At 45.6% G+C, this 23,661-nt stretch overlaps 1 protein-coding gene across 17 annotated transcripts in view; it reads right to left on the bottom strand.

Moving 5' to 3' along the window:
• Positions 1-23,661, bottom strand: part of ADGRL3 (adhesion G protein-coupled receptor L3) — a 1,804,713-nt gene that overhangs the window by 1,745,476 nt on the left and 35,576 nt on the right. The window contains exon 3 of one of the 17 annotated variants that reach the window (XM_033914983.1): positions 7,853-7,889. The exons of the other annotated variants lie outside the window; for them this stretch is intronic. The gene's annotated coding sequence lies outside the window, so the exon portion shown is untranslated. The remainder of the gene's footprint in view (positions 1-7,852; positions 7,890-23,661) is intronic. 17 annotated transcript variants of the gene reach the window in all.

Genomic DNA, 23,661 nt, shown 5'->3' on the forward strand with positions numbered 1-23,661 from the left:
TTTCCCCCACCCCACTTCCCTGTACAGAAGCATTTCCTTCCCCCACTTCCCTGTGCAGCAGCTGCAGCAGCATTCACTCCCCCTCTATATCCATGTGCAGCAGCATTTCCCTCCCCCACCCAACTTCCCTGTGCAGCAGTATTTCCATCCCCCCACCCCACTTCCCTGTGCAGCAGCCATAGCAGCAGCATTCCCTCCCCCCCACCCCACTTCCCTGTGCAGCAGAAGCATTTCCCTTCCCCCACTTCCCTGTGCAGCAGCCATAGCAGCAGCATTCCCTCCACCTCCATTTCTCTGTGCAGCATTTCCCTCCCCCCACCCCACTTCCCTGTGCAGCAGCAGCATTTTCCTACCCCCCACTTCCCTGTGCAGAAGCCGCAGCAGCATTCCCTCCCCCTCCACGTCCCTGTGCAACAGAAGCAGCAGCAGCATGTCCCCTTCCCCTCCCCTTCCCGCGGTCTGGCCGGCTCCCTTAGTCCCTTGCCGGAATTATTTTTAAGTTTAAAGGTGCCGCAGCAGCTCCTCTCACAATCCCCGCCTATAGAAACATAGAAACATAGAAGATGATGGCAGAAAAGGGCCACAGCCCATCAAGTCTGCCCACTCCAACAACCCTACCCCCTTGAATTTACCCCCCTAGAGATCCCACATGTGTATCCCATTTCCTTTTAAAATCCTTCACGCTGCTGGCCTGAATCACCTGAGGTGGAAGTTCATTCCAACGATCGACCACCCTTTCGGTGAAGAAGAACTTCCTGGTGTCGCCATGAAATTTCCCACCCCTGATTTTCAGCGGATGGCCTCTTGTGGCAGAGGGGCCTTTAAAAAAGAAGATATCATCTTCCACCTCAATACGGCCGGTGATATATTTAAACGTCTCTTATCATGTCTCCTCTCTCTCTACGTTCTTCAAGTGAATATAGCTGCAATTTATTCAGCCTTTCTTCATACGGGAGGTCTTTGAGTCCCGAGACCATTTTGGTGGCCATTCTTTGAACTGACTCAACTCTCAGCACATCCTTTTGGTAATGTGGCCTCCAGAATTGTACACAATACTCCAGATGAGGCCTCACCATGGATCTGTACAATGGCATTACAACTTCGGGCTTCCGGCTGATAAAACTTCTTCGGATGCAACCCATCATTTGTCTTGCCTTTGATGAAGCCTTCTCCACTTGATTGGCAGTCTTCATGTCTTCGCTAATGATCACCCCCAAATCACGTTCCGCCTTGGTCCTAACTAAGGTTTCACCATTTAGTGTGTAAGTTTTGCATGGATTCCTGCTGCCGAGGTGCATGACCTTACATTTTCTAGGTGTAGACATATGCTCTCATTTAATGGAATAATATACATTTGTAGGCGACTAAACATTTCTAACAGCCATTAATGCTCTGAATCTCATTGCCAGAGGATATGGTTACAGCGATTAACATAGCTGAGTTCAAGAAAGATTTGGACAAGTTCCTGGGAAAAAAGTCCATAGTATGCTATTGAGACAGACATGGGGGAAGTCTCTGCTTCCCTTGGATCAGCAACATTTGCATTTCTGACAGGTACTGTGACCTGGATTCACCACTGTTGGAAGCAGGAAACTGGACTAGATGGACCATTAGTCTGGCCCAGTATGGCTGTTCTTATGTTGTTATGTTCTTAATATCCAATAAAGTCTACTTCCAGGCCTTTAGTGAAAACAAAACTGTGTTTGTGTGTTTCAAGTTTTTATTAATATTTGATAAATCGCTTATTCAATTAACTAAGCGATGTACAGCTTTATAAAAACATAGGTTGTGAAACTAACAGGGTAATACACAAATTTTTAACTCTAAGACAAACATGAGACATGGGGATAGCGGGGAGAAGTTACAATTTTTAGTTCAAGAGAGAGTACAAAAAGAGGGAAAAACAAGAAGGAAGGTAGCAAAATAATGGTTTAAAGTTTTGTGTGTTAGGTCTCGGTCTCGTTATTAGATCTTGAACGCCTGATCAGATAAGTAAAAGATTATTAATTATTATCATAAGATTCTTTGTATATCACCTTTCTATGGCGATTACAGGGGAAGAAAGCAGGCAAACACAAGAGAGAAGAGGGGGAGAAAGAGCAGAAGGAATCAGAGAGCAAGGGGCAGTGGCAAGAGTTAGCCTTCCCCTGACATTATCCCCGGAGCTCCCCCTTAAAAGGGGAGGAACCAACAGCAAACTAAAGGCTTGGGCAGATGAGCAGGAGGCAGAAGGAGATTGCAGGGGAGGAAAGCAGGTGAGAGAGAGAAGAGGGGGAAGAAAGAACAGAAGAAAGCAGAGAGAACAAGGGGCAGCGGCATGAGTTAGCTCCGCCCACCGCTGACATCATCCACTGGAGCTCCCCCTTAAAAGGGAAGGAGCCAATGGTGTTTAGCCATTCGGCGCGCCTCAAAGGCAAATGTTATAAAGTCGCTCGCCTTAGCGAGAGTGCCTTTGCGGAGGGCCTTAAGAAGGGACGAGTCACTGCAAGGAGAGCAGGACAACCACAGCAGACACAGAGGACAACCACAGCGGATACAAACAACGGGCATGCAAGGGTAGCAGGTTTAAAATCAGGTGAGGGATCTCACAATATCACCAAGGATGCTGCATAAGGAAACAGGGCCACTTCAGACAGCAGACCGGCAAGTAGACCGCAAAGGAAGCAGCAGACAGAAGCAGGAAGTTGAGCTACCCAGTTTTATGCACTGTCTGCCATATGTATGACTACCTCGCCTCTGGGAGGCGGTCTTATGTATGCACTCAATGCGAGGAACTGGAGAGCCTGAAGAAATAAGGCACACTCCTGGAAGCCAGAATACTGGAACTAGAAGCACTTCGAGCAATGGAGGAGGAGGACAGAGAGGCAGAGAATGTCAAGACAGAGGAAACCATTGAGGAAGAAGTCCAGGAGTTAGAGAAGTTCATCGAGGACCACCTGGAGAACAACCACAAGGAAGAAATGGGTGAAACGGCAGCGAGATCAGGAAACAGTGGAGGGAACCCACAAGAAGATGAGTCTGGTGCAAGCCAATGCCAGGATGAGGGAAAATGGAAGTGCACAGAGGATACGGACCTACGGCTGGAGAGATGGTCATACACCAGGGACACGGACCTGCGGCTAGAGAGGCAAGAAAAGTCAGAGAGGACAGCAATTGTCATGTCGACAGCCACATAGCGGGAGGAAGACAGGATCGGCTGCTGACTTGCCTACCAGGAGCCAAGGTAGAAGATATAGTGTGAAAGGATCATCGACAGCGTGGAAGAGGAAGATACAAAGGTGGTGATCCATTTGAAGACGAACAACGTGAGCAACAGGAACTACAGCAGGGAAAGACTGATGGACCAGTTCTGGATGCTAGGAGGGAAACTGAAGACCAGAATGCAGAGGGTAGCGTTCTCAGAGATTCTGATGGTACTCAGGGCCAACGAGAAGAGGCAGACAGAGCTGCAAGCAGTCAACGTGTGGATGAGGCGCTGGTGTGAGGAAGAAGGATTCCTCTTCAAGTGCAACTGGACAACATTCTGGGGGGGAAAAGCAAGCTATTCGGGAAGGATGGACTCCACCTTAACGGAGACGGAACGAAGCTACTTGCAAGCAACATCAAGAGAGAAATTGAGAAGTTTTTAGACTAGGAAGAAGGGGAAATCCGACAGTCGACCAAGAGTCAATGGTTCAGGAACCAGTATACCCAGAGGATACCCTGCAGGAAGATAGTGGGAAAACTCACGAGATCATAGGCAAGACAGAAATCCTGATGGATCAAAAGGGACACAAGAGGGAAGGAATTGCAAGAAAGTAACAGGCCACAAGCTCAAGTGTATGTACACAAACACAAGTTGCCTATGAAATAAGATAGGGGAATTAGAAGCTATGGCACTAAAAGATAATCTTGACATCATCGGTGGCATGGAAACATGGTGGAAAGAGGAAAACATCTGGGACACTGTGCTACCGGGATACAAGCCTATACCGCAGAGAAAGACTAGGTCAAAAAGGTGGGGGTATTGCCCTATACATCAGAGGGAATTGAGTCTACTGGAGAGAACACGCCGGAAACAAAAAATAAGGTAGAGTCTCTATGGGCTAAAATTCCAGGATCTACTACCGACCCCCTGGGTAGTCCGAAGAAATTGATGGAGAGATGATGGATGAGATTAAACGCAACTGCAAGGGAGGAAACACAGTTATCATGGGTGACTTCAATTATCCGGGGATAGACTGGAACCTAGGCACCTCCAACTGCGGTAAGGAGACCAGTTTCCTGGATTCTGTAGGCGATTGCTTCCTGGAACAAATTGTCAAGGAAAATACAAGAGGAAATGCAATTCTGGGCTTAATTCTAAATGGAATACGAGGACCGATGCAAGGTGTAGAAGTAGAAGGGACGCTGGGAAGCAGTGATCACAATATGATCCACTTCAACCTGGATGCTGTAGGCGATTGCTTCCTGGAACAAATTGTCAAGGAAAATATGAGAGGAAATGCAATACGAGGACCGACGCAAGGTGTAGAAGTAGAAGGGACGCTGGGAAGCAGTGATCACAATATGATCCGCTTCAACCTGGATGCTGTAGGTGATCACAATATGATCCGCTTCAACCTGGATGCTGTAGGTGATTGCTTCCTGGAACAAATTGTCAAGGAAAATACGAGAGGAAATGCAATTCTGGACTTAATTCTAAATGGACTACGAGGACCGGCGCAAGGTGTAGAAGAAGAAGGGACGCTGGGAAGCAGTGATCACAATATGATCCGCTTCATCCTGGACACAGAAAACAAAACAGTGTTCCGCTGCCTATGCTACATCCTATTCTATAAAGAGCACATCTAATTTCTAAAGCATTAATCTCCTAAGGGGTGTGGCCAGGGGAGGGGTATGGGAGGCCAGGGTTGGGCCTATCAGTGAGGCACAGTTTTATATTCACTTCTCCCTCCGTATTCGCTGTGATAGGGGATTAACAGAACTGCAAATACAGAAAAACCACGAAAAACTTTTTCATATGTTATTCGCTGTTTTCTATTAAAAACAATCTATATATATAAAATCGGAGATATGTATGTGTGTATGTATGTGTGTATGTGCCGCGATCACGCAAAAACGGCTTGACCGATTTGAACGAAACTTGGTATGCAGATCCCTCACTACCTGGGATGATATGTTCTGGGGGTATCGCGGCCCACATGCACATGTGGGCGGAGCTACAAACATAAAATCATATTTCACACATTCATGTCAATGGAAAAAATGTAAAAAGCTGCCTTTCTCACAGTAATTCACAAACGGCTTGACCTATTTGAACGAAACTTGGTATGCAGATCCCTCACTACCTGGGATGATATGTTCTGGGGGTATCGCGGCCCACATGCACACGTGGGCGCAGCTACAAACATAAAATCATATTTCACCCATTCATGTCAATGGAAAAAATGTGAAAAGCTGCCATTCTCACAGTAATTCCAACTACCTGGGGTGATATGTTCTGGGGGTCTCTCGGCACACCTGCACACGTGGGCGGATTTACAAACAAAACATCAGATTTCACCCATCCATGTCAATGGAAAAATAGTAAAAAGCTGCCATTCTCACCGTACTTCAAAAACGGCTTGACCGATTTCAACGAAACATGGTATGCATATCCCTCACTACCTGGGGTGATATGTTCTGGGAGTCTCGCGGCCCACCTGCACATGTGGGCGGAGCTACAAACAGAAAATCAGATTTCACCCATTCATGTCAATGGAAAAATTATACACAGCTGCCATTCTCACAGTAAATAATAAACGGCTTGACCGATTTGATTGAAACTTGGTATGCAGATCCCTCACTACCTGGGGTTATATGTTCTGGGGGTCTCTTCACCCAAGAATTTATATGTTCTTGCTCCTGGAGGTGAAACTAAAAATGTTGTTTATAATCAAGTTTTGTGTTTGTTGTATTGTATTCATTTTGTCAAATATTTCGCATTATAATTTGATTATTGTACTTTTTATAAAGCTGTAAAAATATAATTTCATTCACCACTATAAAGTATCTTTATTTGAATCCATTTACTGTGTTATTGCTATAATTAAATACCCGTGCAACGCCGGTTCATCAGCTAGTTGTGAATATAGTAAAACCACAAATAACATGGTGAGAGACCTGGCCTGTTCCTGAAGGAGAGGCAAAACACGGTGAAGAATGTGCTAGTAATCAGTGATTTTCTCTGTAAATGCATGGAATCAGTGATTTCTCTATGCAAGCTGACGTAGTTTGGGGGGAGGAGCCAGCAAGCTAAAAAACGTGAATAATCAAAACCGTGAATACAGAGGGAGAAGTGTAATACTTGCATTTACATACCTAAATGCTAATAGGTAGACACATGCATCCACACCATTCTGTGGCTGGCATATCTGCTCATGCCTAAAGTTAGGTTTGAGAATGCAGACTTAAGCTAATATTCTCCAAAAAGAGTTCTGTTTGGGACTGTCATTATATAAGTCATGCTCAGTGCCCTTTATCTCGGTGCCTACCTTTATGTGTCATTTTTTGAAGCCTCCCCCTTCCCTTCCCCCCCCTTTACAAAGGGGTGCTGAAAAGTTCTCAGCCCAACCAGCTTCCTAAATTCTGACCATTATTTTGCCCCTGTAGCTGAAAATAGTGTTATTTTATTTTGCAAAGAGACAATTTGCTGAATTGTAATGCTAGATTTTGACATTTTTTGCTTTTGCGTAATCCTCATTCATGCAGTTACGTCTCAGTATTGATTTCAGTTTTAATCCACGTGTTTTTATATCAGGACTTTTAAGGACCCCTGAGGAAGACAGTATTGTCGAAACACGAACCGTGTTGGGTCCAAGTTCCCAACAGTTTGGGTCCTAGATATATTTTATGTGGATTATGAATTTTTATATTTCTTAATAAAGCCTGCATCCTGAATATCACCATCTCCACAGAGTTTCTTTTTTTGCTGGACTCGCATTTTCTGTGGGATTAAGGGACAACCCTTTTGCATATTTTGACATTGTTTCAGATCATTGATTGAACCATGTCAACGAAAAGTGTGGATTTTTCAAGTGTGGAACTCCAAGCCGTCATGAAGTTCCTATTCCTGCAGAAGAAAACACTAAAGGAAATCCATGAATGTATGATACAAATATTGAGTGACAAATGCCCATCATACTTCACAGTGAAGAAGTGGTATGCAAACTTTCAGTATGGAGATTTCAAGACCGAAGATGCTGCAATGTCTGGGAGGCCTCAAACAGTGTCAACTCCTGAAATTGTTGACCCTGTCCATGACAGATCAGTGAATATCAGCTAAAACAATTGCTGAGATACTACAGATATCCAGGGAATGTGCTGGATGTATAATTCATGAGCAGTTAAGTATGCAAAAGCTATCAGCCAAATGAGTGCCCAAATGTTTGAAAGCTGATGAGAAATGACATTGAATGGACACTTCCAAGTTGATTTTGCAGCATTTTCAGCGACCTGGTGCCAACATTTTTGGAATGACTAGTTACTGCTGATGAAACAAGGCTACTCCACTATGATCCTGCGACAAAACAACAGTCTGCAATGGTTGCACTCTGGTTCTCCAAGGCCAAGGAAATTCAAGACCCAAAAGTCAACAGCCACAGTGTTTTGGGATCAAGAAGGTGTTGTAATGACTGACTACCTTCCAACGGGCCAAATAGCTAATGCAGAATACTACTGGAACTTGCTGTGCCAATTAAAGGAGGCACTGTAATGAAAAAAGGAGAGGAAAGCTGTGGAAAGGAGTCCTCTTTTGCATGCAAAGCTGGCAAAACGATGGATGTTTTGATGCAGTTGGAGTTACATTGCACAGATAATCCGCCTTACTCACCAGATCTTGATCCATTGACTATTTTCTGTTTCCAAACCTTAAAAAAAGAGTTTGAAAGGGTTACAATTTTGAGTGATTCAGAGGTGATTGCAGCAATGGGGAAGTATTTCAGTGACTAGAAATCAGAGTATTTTTTGGAAGGGTTCAGAAACTTTAGAAATGATGTGACAAGTGTGTTGAACTTAAGGGTAAATATGTGTAATTACTTGTAAATGTCATGGCTCCACATCATTCCCTTCTTGGTTGGGATGAGAACTTTCAGCACCCCCTTGTATTCCTATGGGTGGCTTGGCATTTAGCTCACACTGTTCAGCAGTGTGGCTTGGTAAAAGGAGGGTGTCTGAAAAGCACAGTTACCGTAACAGGTGTTATCCAGGGACAGCAGGCAGACATTCTTGCAACCCACCCACCTTCCCGTGGTTGACTTCTTTGCTTGCTAGCTGAACTGAGGACACGCTGAGGAGACGCATGCCCTAGGCAGAGCGGGAGGGGCACGCGCGCATGCGGGGGCCAATCGCAAGCCTGAAGGTCTTCGAGCAAGTCTGCTTGCGAAAACGTCCGCTAGGGGGCTCCGTCGGTGACGTCACCCACATGTAGAGAATATGCTGCCTGCTTGTCCTGGGATAAAGAAGGAATGGGCCAGACATTTTGGACATTTGTAGCAGTGCCTGAAAATGGGGGGAGGGGGGAGGAATTGATGGGGCAACCTTTTCACATAGTAGAAGCTCAAATTAACATCAACCATTTTAAAATGATGCTGCTTTATTGATAGGAGGTGCTAGATTATGGATGTAAGCCTTGGGAGCAGTCCCTACCCCCATCTGTACCATATACACCTGTGGAGAAGTGGTACAATGCGACACACATGACAAGGTCAACTATAGAGCGTACTTTTGGAGTCCTGAAGAGCTTCTTCCACTGATTAGATTATCCATTGTACTCCAGATAAAAAGCAGCAGATATTGTCTTGTGTTGCTGCACAACGTAACACTGACTCATGGAATGCCAAATAAAAAAGATCAACACCTGCTACCTGAAGTTTTCATTTGTCCTCCAGCTATTGGATCCAATAGTGTGATAGAATGTGCTCTGACAGAAGGTTATAGAAGATTACTTTCCTTGCACTTAGTGCAGATAACCTTAGAAATGTCCAATATTCAAATACAAGTATAGTTGCAGCTCCTATTGGTCTATTAGTTTTAGCCTAACATATTTGCTGATTGTGACAAGATAAAAGTTAGACTGGATAGGAAATGTGGCATGGCATTACAGTGGTTGTGGGGTCACAGAGGTCTATAGAGTGGTAAATCATCTAGCCATATAATAGTATTGCACTGTGCGATTCTTGGGTCAATTGGCTCTTTAGGGGTGGGCTGGGTTATAATTTTAAGCCTCATTATCATTTATTTTTTTTCTGTGTTCCTGCATATCAGGTTGGTTGCTGGATTTGACTTTCCTTTTTGTTTTCAAAGAACAGAGTATAAGTGTGTGTGGGGGGGGGGGAGGGGGGAGGAAGGAACTTGTACACTGCCTGCCTGTGGTTACAAATTCAAGGCAGTTATGTATATAAGCAGGTACTTATTTTGTACCTAGGGCAATGGGGGAGTGGGTGACTTGCCTAGGGTCATGGGCAGCAGTGCTGGGATTTGATCCCATGGTCTCCGGGTGCAGGGGCAGCAGCTAAACCACTGGGCCACTCCTCACTTCCTTTGTGTGTTGCCAAAATACAGGCACATAGATTTTATCGTGGCGATTACAATTTCTGCTGTGAAGTGGTGAATGGGAGGGCAGATCACAGAGGGCTGGGAAGTAGAACAGGCGGCACAACTGTTTTAGGGCTGGGAGTAAGGGTGGCAGGTGATGGCAAGTCCAGGGCAGCAAGCGGCCCAGACAGCTCTACAGTATGGCAATTATTGTACACCTCTGCAATAACTGTGGGGTGTGGCAGTCAGAGGTGATATTCAGCGACACCCTTCAATGAAGGAAAGGATCGTGTGTTCTGGTATTAGAGAGGTGGTATGGCAAGCAAGAAATGATGGCTGTCAACAACTTTAGGTGTTGCCCATCACTCTGCAGCTGCTGGGCTACCTTCCCCCAGTGGGGCAAAATAAATAATGGATGACTGTGGACCAGGAAATGGAAGGCGAGACCGGCAGTGGGCTAGGATGTGTGTGAAGGAGGGGGGAGGCATAGAACTGGCCACTGCATGTTCGGAGTAGAACAGGATGCCAAGGCTCCAAATACTGGTGAGACCAACAGAGCAACTATGGGTAGGAAAGCAGAGGTGTGTTGCATCCCATCGCCCTGCAAACATCTGGAGTAAATGGCAAAGCCTATGGTTTTCACTGAGGGTGTGGTGAACACAGGACTTATAAAAGAAAACACCCTGTACTATCTTTCGTAGTAGCGCTCCCACCTGAGGCTAAGCCACTTTTCTTCTGGCTTTAACAGCAGAAACCATCCACAAAACCTGTTCTCTGCTGGTCTAGAAATGGCAGGATGCACAACGCACAGATAACATACATAATGCCATTTTGGTTCCTGCCGTTAGCATGCAAGTTCTGTGTGCTTCAAATGTGCATACAATTAGCTTAGTGTAAGGGCACAGAAAATTTTCTCTTTAAGTTTATGGCTCTACCACATGGCTTTTTTGTATCAGTCTTTTGAACCGTTAATGGGCTTTGGGTCCATTACAGAAAGACACGCATCAAAGTCATGTGCCTGTGGGTTCTAACACAGGTTCTAACACGAGCTTCCCACAAAAGTTTGTTGCCTTGATACAGTAATCAATGAGCATGCAATTACTACTGCATTTCAAAGAACATAAGAGCATAATATGCATTGCCATCCTGACAGACCAAAAGTCCACCAAGCTCAGTAACCTGTTTCCAACAGTGGCCAATCCAGGTCCCAAGTATCTGGTAAGATTCCAGAAGAGTAAAACAGATTTTTTGCTGCTTATCCTAGAAATAAGCAGTGGATTCACCCAAATCCATCTTAATAATGACTTATGGACTTTTAGGAAATTAACAAAACCTTTTTTTTTTTTTTTAAACATTGCTGTGCTAACTGCTCTTACCATTGTCTCTGGCAATGAATTTCAGAGTTTGATTGCACATTGAGTGAAGAAATACTTTCTTTGACTTGTTTTAAATATATAACTTTGTAGATTCTTTGCATACCCCCCTAGCCATTGTATTTTTGGAAAGAGTAAACAAGAGAACCTTATCTACCCATTCCATCCCACTCAGTATTTTATAGATGTCTATCATATCTCCCTTCAGTTGTCTCTTCTTCAAGCATTTTTACCTAGCAGCCCCAGCACTGTTATTCCTTGAACTAGGTCTTGCAACCAGTGTTCCCTCTAAGCGGGCGGGTGTTGTGAGCAAACTTTTTTCACCGTGAGCCAAAAATATCGGGCGCCAGCAAGTTATGAGCCAACTCGCCCGATTCTCCTCTCGCCGCCCTGCCATCTGCCGTACGCCTCTTCCGATCGTGCGCTGTGACGAGAAACGTGTGCGCTGCGATGTAATATTTTGTGCGCCAGCGCACGCCAGCGCAGCTTAGCGGGAACACTGGTTCAAATGGTTTTATTTATTTCCCCAAATTTATTTTTGTTATACGCATTGAAAATATTTGATATTGCGTTTAAATCAAAATCTCAATAAACTTGAAACGAGTGCCCGTGAGATTGTGGGAGGGTTAAATACTCAAAACTTAGAAGTTTTTGCTACGCCAGCTTTCTGGTATCTTTACATACAGTGGCGTACCTAGCATATGTAACATCCGGGGCCCATCATTTTTTGGCACCCCCCCCCCATCTGTAAGAAAAACATGATTTTTAGTAACAAACCACACGTCACACATGAGTACCTAGGAAAAGGCAGCATCTTACATATTGCAGTGAGCAGTACATCAATACACCCATTGTAAAACTAAACAAGCCAGACCAGCACAGATCAATCCTACACCGTCAATCCTAACAGAAAACCATGTCTTTCGAACACACAGAACACAGAAAACACCTTCGCCTAGTAAGGAATATGTAATCACAAACTAACCCCTCCCTCTTTTACAAAACTGTAGTGTGGATTTTAGCTACGGAGGTAACAGCTCTGATGCTCATAAAATTCTGAGCATCAGAGCTGCTACCACCAAGGCTGGTGCTAAAAACGCTTCACAGTTTTGTAAAAGGGGGGATAAAATAAAAATACATAGACAAAGGTTAAATTGAACCAGCAAGAAGCTGGACTCTGCATACAATGCTTCACAGAAACAGTGACACATGTCTCCTAAAGCAATAAATAAATAGAAATTTTTTTCTACCTTTGTCTTCTGTGGTTTCTCCTTTCCTCATCTTCTTGTAACTCTCTTCCTTCCATCCACTGTCTGCCGTCTCTCTTCCCCTATATGGCATCTTCTCTCCTTCTATGCCCCTTCCAGAAACTGTATGCCTCCCCCTTCCATCTCTCCTTTCACCCCATTGGTCTGGCATCTCTCTCCTCGCCTTCCCTCTCCCACACCTCTCCTCATAGTCTGGTATCTCCCCTTCCCTGATTCTCTGGCATCTCTCTCCTTTCCTTTTCTTCCATCTTTCGCTCCCCCTCCATGCTCTCACATCTCCCCCTTCCTTTTCCCTTAGACTGGCATACCTTCCTCCTACGCTCCAAGCCCTGGCATCTCCTTTAATTCCCTCCCTCATCTTCCTTCTCCCTCCAGCTGGGTACCGCAACACTCTTCCCTGCAGCTCTGCACTTCCCCACAATTGCCATGCTTCGGTTCCTCTTCTTCCTTCCTTCCTCCCCCCCCCCCCGCGGGACCCTGCGGCACCATCAACTCTTACTCCCTCTAATGTCGGCCCTGCAGCTCCAGACTTCCTCGCACCTTCTCCCCTCCCCCTTTGGATCGCTATTATTTTAAATGTTATAGCCGCGGAGCTGTATCCATCAGTGGAGATGTCTAACCTCGGCCTGCCCCGGAACTCTTACTGCAACAGTGACTTCCTGTTCCTGCCTAGACGGGCGTCTGCTGCAGTAAGAGTTCCGGGGCAGGCCGAGGTTAGACATCTCCACTGATGGATACAGCTCCGCGGCTATAACATTTAAAATAATAGCGATCCAAAGGGGGAGGGGAGAAGGTGCGAGGAAGTCTGGAGCTGCAGGGCCGACATTAGAGGGAGTAAGAGTTGATGGTGCCGCAGGGTCCCGCGGGGGGGGGGGGGGCGGGGGAGGAAGGAAGGAAGAGGAACCGAAGCATGGCAATTGTGGGGAAGTGCAATCCCCCCAATGCGTCCCCTTACCTTACCGACGCGTGTGTGCGCTGTGAAGAGAAACTTTGCGCTGCGATGTAATATTTTGTGCGCGAGCGCAGGCCAACGCAGCTTAGCGGGAACACTGCTTGCAACTAGTAAGAACTAGATCTATGATGGTTTCCTCTCTGTTTGTTTCCATGGCCAGCAAACAATCCCATAATGGTGGCATTAACACTACAAGGTACTACAGTGTTATATAATAACTAAGAAACAGTAACTAGTTACAGTGCTTAAACACTTTTACTTGTAAAGAAGTACAGGAAACATTTGTCACCTTTACTGTCACTAATTTTTACTACTTTTACTTAGTTACATCCGATGCTTGCAGTTACAAGTAAAAAGTAAACACAATGGCAATTCCTTAGTAAGCCAAATGAAGCAGAAAAAACTGTAATAAGATTTTGCTAATACAAACCTTGTCATGCAAGCAATAGTGGATCATCTCAACTTTTGCCTATGAGAACAGTGGAGTCGCCTGTGTTTGTTGAACAGGCTACTGGTCTCCAGCCCAACAGAACAGTGATGAGTTGGGTCACTTTGAAGCGTAGATGAAGCTGAAACTGGTTGCAATTCTTGGTGAACAGACATATGTCTCTACCATAATAGACTGTTTTTTATCCCATGGAAAATTTTACATTGGGGTGACTGTCCATTGGATTGATAGAGTCTGGCCTTAAGGAGATTGAAGGCATATTTGATATTCTTGCATCAGTTCTCAAAGATATTTATACAGAGTTTGCCATCAGATGAAAAATTGCTAGAACGACGATTCCAACTTCGTGAAAGGCTTCTCTGTAATTCAACAGCATGACAATAATGAAGATGAAGTGATGAATTCGACAGCACTACTTCTAATGCAGATGATAATGACAATGATGATGATAAAGCATTCTTTGCTTTAAAGAAGTCAAGTGTTTCAGACAGAGATTCTCTTGATCAATACCTGCAGACCCAGTCAGAAGACATTAGTAATATTGCAGCCTGGCCTGATATGAAGGAACTTTTATCAGACTGAACACATTATTTCCTCCTAGTGCAGTTTTTGAACGCCTTTTTAGCTGTGCTGGTTTAAAAATGACTCACATGTACACCCATATGAGTGAGAGTTATTTTAAAATTTTAGTTTTACTAAAAGCAAAGAGGGGCATAATAAAAAAAAAAAAATCTAAGTGCCCTTTTGGCCTAAGTCCCTAGGCGTACAAAGTAGGCTGGAGGGAAATGTCCATTCTCAAAAAACATCCAAAATGTGTTGGTTGTTTTTTTTTTTTTTTTTTGAGAATGGCCTACTTGTACGTTAAGAACATAAGAATTGCCGCTGCTGTGTCAGACCAGTGATCCATTGTGCCCAGCAGTCCGCTCCCGCGGCAGCTCTTAGGTCAAAGACCAGTGCTCTAAATGAGTCCAGCCTCACCTGCGTACGTTCCAGTTTAGCAGGAACTTGTCCAACTTTGTCTTGAATTCCTGGAGGGTGTTTTCCCCTATAACAGACTCCGGAAGAGCGTTCCAGTTTTCCACTACTCTCTGGGTGAAGAAGAACTTCCTTACGTTTGTACGGAATCTATCCCCTTTCAACTTTAGAGAGTGCCCTCTCGTTCTCTCTACCTTAGAGAGGGTGAACAACTTGTCTTTATCTACTAAGTCTATTCCCTTCAGTATCTTTATATATGGCAGGCAGAACTAGAGGCAGCAAGACTTCAGTCAAGATGGGCAGCTCAGTCGCCGAGAGTACCCAGTGGATGGCTATGGTCTTCGTACAGATTGAGGGGGAGCCTGGACAGAGGGCAAAGGTCTCTGTACAGACCGAGGCCATCCCCTCAAAGATGTCTTCAGTCTCCACTCAGACGGAACCAATTGATCAGCCAGATGAAAGCCTTCTGCTAGAGCTGAGGAGTCTGAGAGAAGAGATACAGCGCTTAAGGAGCATCCGTGATGACGAGACCTTCATCGACGGAATAATCCAGGAACTGTCTCAGATCACCGAACGAGAGCCTGACAAGACCATCCTTGAGACACCCAAAGCTTCCAGAACTTCAGACTTGAATCTAACCGTCGGAATTCAGGAAGTCACTGGAGACGCTGATTCCTGGCAGCTGGTGACTTCCTCCACAGGAAAGCACAGAAAACCTAATTCTGTTTCTCTCTCTCACATTCAGGGCAGCTCTACATCGACACCACATATCCCCCTTAAGAACAGATACCAGCTACTACAGGAAGGTCCTGACAACGAGGTACAGGAAGTGGTTGAACAGACGGTTCCGGTTCCAGAGTCCACAGGTCGGCCCACCCCTAGGAAGCGCAGAGTTGTGGTCATCGGGGATTCACTGCTAAGGGGCACCGAGGGACCAATTTGTAGACCAGATCTGCAATCAAGAGAGGTCTGCTGTTTGCCGGGGGCCAGGATCCAGAATGTAACCGCTAGCCTGGGCAGACTCATCAAGCCCCAAGATCACTTTCCTATGATTCTCATCCACGTCGGAACCAACGACACTGCCAGGGACACCCCAGAGAGCATACCCGAAGACTTCAGAGCTCTGGGAGAGAAGCTGAGGAGGATGGATGCGCAGGTGGTCTTCTCCTCGATCCTCCCAGTGAGGGGCAAGGGCAGTGCCAGGGAGGATCGAGTCCGGAGGGTGAACGACTGGCTGCAGGAATGGTGCAAGGAGGTGAACTTTGGGTTCCTGCACCACGGAGAGGCACTGCAAGGACTGCTGGGACCAGACGGGTTACACCTGACCAAGAGGGGGAAGAACATCCATGGACACCGTCTAGCCCGCCTATAACCTGAAGTGGAAGACTATTCCAGCGATCAACTACCCTTTCAGTGAAGAAGAACTTCCTAGTATCACTGTGCAGTTTCCCGCCCCTGATTTTCCATGAATGCCTCCTTGTTTCCACGGGGCCCTTGAAGAAGAAGATGTCTTCTTCCACCTCGATGCGGCCCGTGAGATACTTGAATGTCTCGATCATATCTCCCCTATCTCGACGTTCCTCGAGTGAGTAGAGCTGCAATTTCCCTAACCGCTCCTCGTACGGGAGCTCCTTGAGTCCCGAGACCATCCTGGTGGCCATTCTCTGGACCGATTCCAGTCTCAGCACATCCTTGCAGTAATGCGGCCTCCAGAATTGCACACAGTACTCCAGGTGCGGTCTCACCATGGATCTATACAGTGGCATAATGATTTCAGGTTTACGGCTGACGAGGCTCCTGCGTATGCAACCTATGATTTGCCTTGCTTTGGATGAAGCTTGCTCCACTTGGTTTGCAGACTTCATGTCTTCCCTGACAATCACCCCTAAATCTCTTTCTGCTTCAGTTCTTGTCAGGATCTCGCCATTTAGGGTGTAAATCTTGCATGGATTTTGGCTTCCCAGGTGCATGACTTTGCATTTTTTGGCATTGAAACTGAATTGCCAGGACCTAGACCAGTGCTCCAGCAGAAGTAAGTCATGCACCATATCGTCTGCCATTGCTTTTTTGTCTGTTGTGCTTTTGCTCACTACATTGCTCAGTTTGGCATCATCGGCGAATAATGTTATTCTACCTCGGAGCCCTTCTGTCAAGTCTCTTATATAGATGTTGAACAAGATTGGGCCCAGGACGGAGCCTTGTGGCACTCCACTTATCACCTCTGACATTTCGGAGGGGGTGCCATTCACCACCACCCTCTGAAGCCTACCTCCAAGCCAGTTCCCAACCCATTTGGTTAATGTGTCACCCAAACCTAAAGAACTCATCTTGCTCAGCAACCTGCGATGTGGCACGCTATCAAATGCTTTGCTGAAATCCAGGTAGACGATGTCCAGGGACTCACCAACATCCAGCTTCCTCGTCACCCAGTCAAAGAAGCTGATCAGATTGGATTGGCAGGATCTCCCCTTAGTGAATCCATGTTGGCGGGGATCCTGTAGATTCTCCTCGTCCATGATCCTATCCAATTGGCGTTTGATTAGGGTTTCCATTAGTTTGCTCACTATTGAAGTAAGACTCACTGGTCTGTAGTTTGCCATCTCTATCCTGGAGCCTTTCTTGTGTAGTGGAATGACGTTAGCCGTCTTCCAGTCCATCGGGATGTTACCTGTACTAAGGGAGAGATTGAAGAGGGCGGATAGCGGTTCCGCCAAGACATCACCCAACTCCCTGAGTACCCGAGGGTGTAGGTTGTCAGGCCCCATTGCCTTGTTGACCTTGATCTTTGACAGCTCGCAGTAGACGCTGCCGGGTGTAAATTTGAAATTACTAAACGGGTCTACTGATTTAATCCTTGTCTGTGGCTGAGGGCCGATTCCCGGCACCTCGCGGGTGAAGACTGAACAGAAGTATTCATTTAACAGTTGGGCTTTTTCCGAGTCCGTCTCTACATAGTCTCCGTCTGGTTTTCTGAGTCGTACTATCCCGCCCGAGTTCTTTTTTCTGTCACTGATGTACCTGAAGAAGGATTTATCTCCCTTCTGGATGTTCTTTGCTAGAGACTCCTCCATGCGGAATTTGGCCTCCCTAACTGCTGCTTTGACGGCTCTTGGCTTGGTCAGATAATCTACTCTGGAGTCCTGTGTCTCTGATTGTTTGTAAGAGATAAATGCTTTTTTCTTCTCTTTGATGCGGTCCGAGATCTCCGTAGAGAACCATTGTGGCTTGTTGTTCCTACTCCGTTTGCTTACTGATTTAACATAGCGGTTTGTTGCTTCCTGTATGGTGGTTTTCAAAGTTGACCACATTTCTTCCACGCTGTTGGTGTCTGCTTGGATTTGTAGCGTCTGGTGAACGAAGTCTCCCATGTCTTGGAAGTTTGTGTCCTTGAACTTGAGAACCTTGGTCAGTGTGGTAGATTTCGTGAAACCTTTCCTGAGATTGAACCATATCATATTGTGGTCACTGGAGGCCAAAGTCTCACCCACCGAGACCTCTGTGACACTTTCTCCATTGGTAAGTACCAGGTCCAAAATTGCCTGATCCCTTGTTGGCTCAAATACCAGTTGCCTGAGTCCTGCTCCATGCAAAGAGTTTAATAGCTTCCTGCTGCTGCCGGAAGCAGAGGAAAGCGTGACCCAATCCACATCGGGCATGTTGAAGTCACCTACCAATACTGTGTCCCCCCGCAAGGTGATATTCTCTATATCTCCGATTAATTCCATATCTAGGTCTTCTTGATGTCTTGGGGGTCTGTATACTACGCCAAGATACAGGCATTTGTCCTTCCTTGTGGCCAAATTTACCCAAAGGGATTCCCCAGTGTACTGTACATCTGTGATTCTGGTGACCTTAATGTCATCTTTAGTATATAATGCTACCCCACCTCCCATTTTGCCCTCCCTGTCCCGTCGAAGCAAGTTGTAACCTGGTATGACCATGTCCCACCCGTGGGAGTCTGTGAGCCAGGTCTCAGATATCGCCACCACATCCAGGTCGGCATTCTTCATTTCTGTTTCCAAGTCTAGGATCTTGTTTCCCAGACTGTGGGCGTTGACGTACATAGCCCTCCATGTTGTGTGTTTGTTGTATCTCAGTGGGTACAATCCCTCTTTATCAACTAGGACACCATTAGTATTTTTCGCGTGTCTCTTACACTCCCTAGACCCAGAGCTACAGCGTGTACCTATCCCGGACTCCCCATGACTACAGTGTGCTCCTATCCCAGACTCGGTAATGTGTGTACCCTGTGGGGGTATTCCCGTTTGGTCTACTTGAGCTCCTTTAGTGCAATTTGCAGTGTGTGCACTCTCGCTGGTCCCAGAATTACAGAGTGTACTCCCTCTAGACCCAGAATTGCTATGTGTACTCTCCCTAGACCCAGAATTGTAATGTGCCCCAGAAATGTAGTGTTTACTTAGTTCAGTCTCTAAAGAGTATTGGTAGCCCGTACTCTCCCCCAGCTTACCTAGTTTAAAGCCCTGTGTAGTCAGATTTTAAGGCCAGATGGGATAGACATGTGGGATCTATCTGCAAAGATAGGGAGGGTCACTGGAGTGGGCAGACTTGATGGGCCGTGGCCCTTATCTGCCGTCTATTTCTATGTTTCTATGTTTCCATCATGCCCCTCTCAGTCTCCTTAACCATTTTAGTCGCTCTTCTCTGGGCCTTTTCAAGTAGAAACATAGAAACATAGAAATAGACGGCAGATAAGGGCCACGGCCCATCCAGTCTGCCCACCCTAATGACCCTCCCCTACCTTTACCTTGTGAATAGTACCGTGTCCTTTTTCATGTACAGCGACCAGTGCTGGATGCAGTACTTCAGGTGAGGGCACAACATGGCCCGGTACAGTGGCATGATAACCTTCTCCGATCTGTTCGTAATCCCCTTCTTTATCATTCCTAGCATTCTGTTTGCCCTTTTCGCCGCCGCCACCATGCATTGCGTGGATGGCTTCATCGACTTGTCGATCAGAACTCCCAAGTCTCTTTCCTGGGAGGTCTCTCCAAGCACTGCCCCAGACATCCTGTATTCGTGCATTAGATTTTTGTTACCGACATGCATCGCTTTACACTTATCCACGTTGAACCTCATTTGCAATGTTAATGCCCATTTCTCGAGCCTGATTATGTCACATTGCAGATCTTCACAATCCTCCTGTGTCTTCACTACTCTGAATAACTTCATATCGTCTGCAAATTTAATCACCTCACTTGTCGTACCGATGGCCAGATCATTTATAAAGATGTTGAAGAGCTCGGGTCCAAGCACCGAGCCCTGCGACACCCCACTAGTGATGCCCTTCCAGTCCGAGTATTGTCCATTTACCCCCACTCTCTGTTTCCTATGCTCCCGCCAGTTTTTAATCCACATGAATATTTCACCCTCGATTCCATGGCTTGCAATTTTCCGAAGTAGTCGTTCATTTGGAACCTTGTCGAATGCTTTCTGAAAGTCCAGATAAACAATGTCGACCGGGTCGCCCTTGTCTATCTGCCTGCTTACTCCCACGAAGAAGTGCATCAAGTTCATCAAACAAGATCTGCCTTTGTTGAAACCGTGCTGGCTGGTCCTCATCAGACCGTGTCTGTTAAGGTGATCAATAATGCAGTCCTTTATCAGCGCCTCTACCATCTTTCCCGGAACTGAGGTCAAACTCACCGGTCTGTAGTTTCCCGGATCTCCCCTCGAACCTTTTTTGAAGATCGGCGTAACATTGCCACCTTCCAGTCTTCCGGAATCTTTCTTGATTTGATCAACAGATTGGCTATTAGTTGAAGCAGTTCAGCTATAGTCCCTTTCAGTTCCTTGATGACGCTCAGATGGATGCCATCCGGTCCCGGGGATTTATCGCTCTTAAGCCTATCAATCTGCCTCCATACCTCTTCTAGACTGATAGTCAACCCTGTCAGTTTCCCATCTTCGTTTCCAGCATATGGCCTGATGGGTTCCGGTATGCTGTGTATATCCTCTTCAGTAAATACAGATGCAAAAAAATTGCTTTGTCCTCCTTTAGCACTCCTTTTATTCCATGGTCATCCAACGGCCCCACCACTTCCTTCGTGGGTCGTTTCCCTTTAATATATCGAAAGAACAGTTTGAATTTTTTCGCCTCCTTGGCTATTTTTTCCTCGTAGTCTCTTTTGGCCCATTTTACCACCTTATGGCACCTGCATTGATGTTGTTTGTGCTTATTTCAGTTTTTGTCCATTTTTGACCTTTTCCATTCCTTAAACAAAATTTTCTTGTCTGATCGCTTCCTTCACCTCTACAGTGAGCCACGCTGGTTCTTTGTTCTTTTTCCTCTTGGATCTCTTGTTGATACACAGTATATATAGATTTTGCGCCTCGGTGACTGTCCTTAAAAAGGGACCAAGCTTGCTCTAGCGTTTTTATAATGCTTATCCTCTTCTTAATCTTCTTCCCCACCATAGGTCTCATCCCTTCGTAATTCCCTTTTCGGAAGATCAGTGCCATGGCCGACGGTCTGGACTGATGTTTCACCCCTGCGTGCAGGTCGAAGCGGATAATATTGTGATCGCTGCTTCCCAGCGTCCCTACTACTTCTATACCTTGTGCCAGTCCTCACAGTCCATTTATTTAGAATTAAGTAAAGAATTGTATTTCCTCTTGTATTTTCCTTGACAAGTTGTTCCAGGAAGTAGTTGCCTACAGCATCCAGGAACTTGGTCTCCCTAGTGCAGCCGGAGGTGCCTAGGTTCTAGTCTATCCCCGGATAGTTGAAGTCACCCATGATAACTGCATTGCCTCCCTTGCAGTTGCATTTAATCTCGTCCGTCATTTCTCCATCAATTTCTTTGGACTGCCCTGGGGGTCGGTGGTAGATGCCGATCTTCGTTTCCAGTCCATTTGTTCCCAGAATTTTGACCCATAGAGACTCTAACTTATCCGTCGGTTGTGGCATGTTCTCTCCACTAGATTCAATTCCCTCTTTGACGTATATGGCAATACCCCCACCTTTTTAAGCCACTCTGTCTATGTAGTATAGTTTGTATCCTGGTAGCACAGTGACCTAGATGTTTTCCACAGTCTACCATGTTTCCGTGATGCCGATAATGTCAAAATTATCTTTTTGTGTCATAGCTTCTAATTCACCCATCTTATTCCTAAAGCTCCTTGCGTTCGTGTACATACACTTGAGTTTGTGGCCTGTTTCTTTCTTGCATTTCCTTCCCTCTTGTGTCCATCTGTCTTGCCTCCGGGTACACCGGTTACTGAACCATCGACCCTCTCTATCGGTCGACTGTCGGCTTTCCCCTTCTTCCTAGTTTAAAAACTTCTCAACTTCTCTCTTGATGTTGCTTGCAAGTGGCCTCGTTCCGTCTCTGCTGAGGTGGAGTTTAATCGCCCAGACCGCTACTACGTGTATGTTTAGAACACATTGTCGATGATCATTTTGTGGCCGGTAACCACTGCTTCAGGGCTTTAACGCCAAATCCAGGCTATCAGTACGCAGATCCTAACTGAAGCATGTGCAAGTCCAAGCAGCAGCTGGATGCACACCACAGACTAATGCATTAATGAAGATGAACCAGGAGGAAGGGAGAAGTTTGGGAAAGGTGTACTGCGGTTCCAAAGGGGGCCCAAGTCCAGTTAATATTTAACCACTCGCCCCCACCAGCTGAATTGGATGTTCAATATTTGGGTTATGTCCAGGAACCAGCATTGAATACCCGGGCCAGTGGTGATTGCTGAAAGTTATGCAGGCACAGCTGATGTTCAAAAAAAAAAGAGGAAGGAGAAAACCCCTACATAAAAAAACAAAGAACAAACAGACTTAGGAGTGGACCAAGAACTTTCCTACACACGAGTGTAGAATATAAAGCAATCTTTCATTAGCAAAGCACCGACAGATAACAAGACCCAACATGGGGCTGTGTTTCAGTAAATAACCGCCTGCTTCAGGGGTCATCAATACTCTCAGATGTATTATTATGTCAAAAGATGTAAAAGAGCAGAATCTGCATCTGCTATGAGTACCCACAATGTGCTAAAGAGAAAGACAAGAAAACCAACTGTCAGTCTCACATCCATCTACCAAACTTTTATGACTCACTTCAAAATGTAAAACAATAGTAGCCTCAATAGTAATTGTACTCAGGATACCTTATACACTCCAATGGGAATTCAGATTCCACTGTTCTCAGAACAAGTCAGTGGTGTTGGAATTCTTCACCATTCCCCTTACATGGAGAGTACTAAATATCTTTTATGGAGATATATATTTTTTCTTCTTTTTCTATTCTGCTTTTTTTCTCTTTTTGCATCCTTATATATTCTACACCCAAATAACTTAATATAGCTTAAATAGCTTATAAATCGAAAAGGAGTTAAAAGTGTATCACTTAGCTTAAGATCCTTATCGGTTCCCCTTCCCGACGCGTTTCGGAGTTCTTTTTCAAGGTCGGGGGAACAAAAGATAAGGGTAGTCCTCAACCGTACATTTTCTGCCACTGGCTATCCGACAAGATCCGACAAGATTAATACCCAGTCCTGATTCTTGAACATACCCCCCCTAAGTGTTACTGCATATGCAATCACTTCTTCCACCTCCTTCTCTGTAGAGCACAGGTGTCGAAGTCGGTCCTCGAGGGCCGCAATCCAGTCGGGTTTTCAGAATTTCCCCAATGAATACGCATTGAAAGCAGTGCATGCACATAGATCTCATGCATATTCATTGGGGAAATCTTGAAAACCCGACTGGATTGCGGCCCTCGAGGATCGACTTTGACATCCCTGCTGTAGAGCAAGCCCAAAACTGAGCAAACCTCTTAACTGTGGTAATCTCGGTCAACTTTAGCAATTCTAGAGGCCGCACATTCAAAAAGATATAAAAGGATGGAGTCGGTCCAGAGGAATGCTACTAAAATGGTATGTGATCTTCATCATAAGGCGTATGGGGACAGACTTAAAAATCTCAATCTGTATACCTTGGAGGAAAGGCAGGAGAGGAGACATTTAAATACCTATGTAATGTAAATGTGCATGAGTTGAGTCTCTTTCATTTGAAAGGAAACTCTGCAATGAGAGGGCATAGGATGACGTTAAGAAGTGATAGACTGCAGA

This window comes from Geotrypetes seraphini, chromosome 1 (assembly GCF_902459505.1).
Source record: "Geotrypetes seraphini chromosome 1, aGeoSer1.1, whole genome shotgun sequence".
Lineage (NCBI taxonomy): Eukaryota > Metazoa > Chordata > Amphibia > Gymnophiona > Dermophiidae > Geotrypetes > Geotrypetes seraphini.